Source organism: Geospiza fortis, unplaced genomic scaffold (genome assembly GCF_000277835.1).
Source record: "Geospiza fortis unplaced genomic scaffold, GeoFor_1.0 scaffold79, whole genome shotgun sequence".
Lineage (NCBI taxonomy): Eukaryota > Metazoa > Chordata > Aves > Passeriformes > Thraupidae > Geospiza > Geospiza fortis.
The window spans coordinates 1,374,936-1,379,935 of NW_005054408.1; the positions used below are offsets into that span (position 1 = coordinate 1,374,936).

At 38.4% G+C, this 5,000-nt stretch overlaps 1 protein-coding gene across 7 annotated transcripts in view; it reads right to left on the reverse strand.

Moving 5' to 3' along the window:
* Positions 1 to 5,000, reverse strand: part of ZNF536 (zinc finger protein 536) — a 346,930-nt gene that overhangs the window by 228,829 nt on the left and 113,101 nt on the right. For all 7 annotated transcript variants that reach the window (XM_031061301.1, XM_031061295.1, XM_031061300.1 and 4 more), the window contains exon 5: positions 4,792 to 4,908. The gene's annotated coding sequence lies outside the window, so the exon portion shown is untranslated. The remainder of the gene's footprint in view (positions 1 to 4,791; positions 4,909 to 5,000) is intronic.

Consider the following 5,000-nt stretch of genomic DNA (forward strand, 5'->3'; position numbering starts at 1 on the left):
ACTTCTCTGAAAAATTAGATAGAAGAGAGATGTACTGGCTTCTACTTCTTCCAGGTAGAAGAGAGATACACTGGCTCCATTCTGAAGGAACCTTCTCTTACTAATGCCTTCTGAACAAGTTCTAGACATGGAAGATATTCTCCCAACAGACTCCTGTGAGAGATCAGTGCTGCCCACCTGAGAAATCTTCTGTACCAAAGCATGAAAAACTCCCACTGTTCCTCTTTGGAGCAGAAAAATAGGACCAGGCTTAGAGTTAGCAGTTCATGATACGTTGCTTAGTTACACGACCCAAACCTGCCAAACCTAATGAAGCAATCTACTGATTTCCAAATCCCACAACAAGCAGGTGATCTACTTATGTCCAGCAAGTCTGGTACATTCCAGACATGTTGGATTTAGTGTGCACACAGACAGCTCTAACACGTGCAATGAGGCTCACATAACTGGGATGCAAAGCATTTGCTGCATACTTATTTAGCAATCACACATGGACAGCAGGTCTGCAAAGAAATGCATCAGGCATGCCCAGGTTGTATCTGATTGGTTGGGGGGGGGGTTGTTTGTTTGTTTGTTTTTGCTTTGGTTTGTTGGTGTTTTTTCCAGAGACTAGTCTACCTTTTTTGATAAACTCACAATTCTCCAAAAAATATGTGTGGCATATGGGGCAAAACACTACTCCCAGACTATGCAAAAGGCCTGGAGGTATCATGTTCAGACACAGTACAGCAGTACAAAGCAAGATACAGACATACTCTTAAAACCAATTATTTAAAATAGAAGAAAATTATAATGTATTTCACATGCATTTCTGAAGAACAGAAATCACGCTCAATCTAAATAAGCCATATAAGACACTATGAATTTATAAATGACACCACACATCAATAAACTAAACACTTAAGTAGTAATTCAAAAGACAGAATGCATTTCCAAATTTTAGAAATAAATCCAGTAGGTTCTATTATATTACACATTAACAATATAAATACTTTAATATACTGTAAAATGTATGTGTTCAATGACTCATGTTAGGTTGTGTGCTGTGGACAACTGTCTTAACAACAACGTTTATGTGGTCATAACTAAGTTTTTAATTTAACACCCCATTAAGATGAGGTGAGAGGATTCACACCTCTGTCAGCACTATTGTTTCAAGTCCATCTCCATCTATGTGCAGAGTCAACAAGACACCATCCACTCGATTTACAGTGCTGACACCTTGGAAGAGTGAGTCACTGCTTCTCTTCCCCCATGCACATACCATGAAAATGCAGGTGTGCAAGTCAGTGGATTTGTTGATGGCACATTAACACTCACTAACATGCTGTAAATACTGAATGAATACAACAGTGCTATTTTTGTTAGTTGGACACATTTCTGAAGAGTGAAAATCAGCTTTCCACTAAACATTTACATAAAGATATCCTAAGTTAAAGACAAAAGGGTTTGTCTGAAACTAAGAGCAGAAAACCCAAAATTTTACCAGAGGAAAATACATAAGCACATAAAATGAAATTCCACCCAGAGGTGAATTAATATTCATGCATTTCTAGTTGTTTCACTCTGCCATTAAACCTTTCCAGTTTGCAGGTAGAAGCAAGCATTCAATATACCACAGAGCAGCATCCAAAAGTTCAGGGCAAAGCTAAAGCTTCCACATATTCTCAGGTTTTTCATAAGGAAGGGAGTTCTGTGAGACACAGAACAATGTCAGCTTACACAGCAATCCACAAGAGCTGTGGATACCCAGCACCTTTCCCAACTGGGCCTCCAGGCAGGGCTCTTCCACACTAAAGACAAAACCCTACTCCATTTCTGACACAGGCAGGCAGAGAAATAGCCATAATTAGTTCCTTTCAGCCAAAGGTCTGGAAAGGAGAATAAAAAGTTGCACTTCCACCTTGCAAAGTGAAAGCCTGCCCAGCACAGGCTTCAGGGACATCAGCGAGTGCCGAGCCCAGAGGTTCCACTCTCACATGTATTTTCCAGTATCCATTCTGGGGCAAAGCCCCAAAACTTCCTACCCTCAAAATACAGCAGCAGCCATGTGGAATGGTGCCAGAGAGCTTGAGAAGGGGCCTACCCCTCCCTGCTCCTGCAGCTCCTTCACCTGCTCCACAATGGACCGTGAGAATTTTGTCTTTTGCATAACATGAGGAATTTGTCTCCTATATTAATTTTTCCCTTTTCCAATGCAGAAACTTCAGAGTCTTTGCAGTGCACAGGTGATGGCTTTATTCAGAAAAATGGTAGATTTTGCCTCTTTTCCTGGGTCTCAGAAAATCTACATTGTTGAGTAGCTTGTTACCGAATCAGGCACTTATTGTATGTACAGATTACATAAACAAGAAGGTCAATTTTGTTTCAAATCTATATGAATATGGTTCTGGGACTGAATTAACTACTGATTGAAAAGTTATACATTTTCAGCTAGCTAATCATATTTTATTTCACTGCATACAGACAGAAGTGCAATGAAATTAGCTGTTTGTTTGTACATTCTGGAAAATGTTTTAACTTCAAGACTATAGAAAAAAGGCAGGAAAAAATTAATATATGTTCAGGTGAGATTGCCAGGGTAAAAGTAAGCAGGTGATAGCTAATCACAGCTCAACAGACACTGAGTTGATTTCTTCTGATATTTGACCATGTTTTTCCTTTCCTCAAACTGTGCTCACCCTTCCTCCATCACAAATTTACAGTTTTTAAGCATGGCTTAGTGTATCATGGGATAAAAACAATCCCAGAGATCCATTGTTGCATTTGGTTATCCCGTACTGAAATACAAAATGCTTTGTCAAGCTTTTCGCACACCAACTAACTGATAAGAATACGCATAGAAACAGTACTAATTTTATGTAGAGAAGTTATTTTACATAATTTTGGTCAAAATACACATGACCACACCATATTTGTCTATGAGCGTTGAATTTTCTTCAAGACAAGTCCTTAGTATGTGTACTGAAAACATCCCATTAAACCAGAACTACTGTTTTTAAGGACAGCCAGAGCTGCAAAAGGGTATCCAGGATTATGAAACATTTGTCTGTGGGAGGGGGGAGGATAGTGGTACTTCCACAATGCCTTATTGTTCTATCATATCTAATCCTCAGTACTAGTGCCCATAATGATTCCCAACTGGTAGATGAACTACTTTGAACATCCCTGAAGCAGAATTGCTACCCACTAATGTATCAGCTAAATGTTAGAAGAATCCTAACTCCCCCATCTGTGTTTTACCTCCCCAGAGGGTAAATACATTGAGCAGTGATTCCCTTGCCTGGCACACACTTTCTAAACCTTACTGGCAATGGTTGTGATTTCCAGTCCAAGCAGCTTTGCAGTCAAAATCACCAGTTTTATGTGCTGCAGGGAACTAAACACCTACCTTATTAAAATACTACCCTCAAAACACACTGCAGTTATGTATTGCCACTGTAATTGTTACCAGTGTAGTGCTGATAATATTATGGATTACAGCTAATATCAGGCTATTGAATTAGTGTGTGACTACCTTTTATAGTCAACTTCAGGAAATTTATTGGAATTAGGATTTTTTATTTTTTCAGGAGCAAAGTCTGTAAAGAGTAACTGAAGACACACAGAACATTGTGGATATACTGGGCTTAAAGGGAAGAAACTAAAAAAAACCCAAAACCAAAACAAAGCAACCACCCCCAAAAACACCCCCAAAATATCAAAAAATATTCTGTTCTCTTCAGAACTAGACAGCTCTTCTGCACTCATATAAATACAGCTTATTCTCAACTTGTTATGCAGAAGTTGATAGGTCTAAGTGTACAGCTAAAGGCTGCTGGATAAGGCTTGAAGGGCAAATATCATATATTTCTGCTTTTCATTTCATTTGCAGTTTATCCACATCCTTCTACTTTTTCTCATTACAGACAACTTGCCTTTATTTTTCTTCTGTGTCCACTTGTCTAATTCTAGGAGAGTGTTATCACCAGCTGCACCCCGATGTTTATTAATAATACCTCAATAAAATAATAATAAAGTCTAATTGAGAATTGCTTTTATCAACTTTGCTATATTGCCATCTATCTGAAGTTCTCAACAGCAAAGATTTAAATGTTTCATTTTATTTTTAACTTTCCCTTTTCCACATTTCAGTAATGTCAGGCAAAGAGGTATGGTTTTACTATCTGAACGAATCATGGTGTAGAATAATTTATGACTTAGGCTTGGGCTTTCAGAAAAGCTATTTCAAATCTTCGCTTTGATTTGGTTGTATCAAAACTACTCAAAATAACAGCAGTGGTTTCTTGAAACTAGAATATGTTAACTGTTCCTCAATATTTTTGTACTAATGGGTTATGTTTATTTGCTAGGAAACTTTGCACAGCTCTCTGATCTTAATATACTGAAGAGGCCTGACCAGCTGCCACTGTTACACTGGGGTTTTAAATTTCTTGCCCCCAAAAAACTGAAAAAAAAAATTCCCACAAATACAAGACAGAGAGGCAAACATTTTGTTTAATCATCCATATATTAATTCAGAAGTTTGAAGGGACTCCAGTAACTTGGCACAAGTTTGTGTCTGCAGTTGTTGTTCACATAAAGATCCCACACTTCCCAATCACTATTCTTAAATGAAAGAAAGGAGGACAAGAGGCTGTGGGAGAATGCAAGGGAACTGTTTCTATTTCTAGTCTTGAGGAGAGATTCACTTGACTGAGGAATTTCAGGATGGGGACCCTAAAGCATAACAGGATGATCCATTTATGGCTTAATATATGGTGCAAAGTATGCTAATATAGCAAATCTTACCTTAGCAGCTTAACTGCATACTTGTTTTAAGGACTGTCAGCCAGCTTAGAAAATACCCAGCGAAAGGATGCGGCTCAGGTTGGCACTGACAGATTGCCAAAGGGGCGTCCCACTTCCCTATCACAAAGGAAAATATAGAAAGAGATGATGTAAAGTGAAATGTAACAAATTCACCAAATCACAGCAATATGCAGAGGTCAAGGAAATTC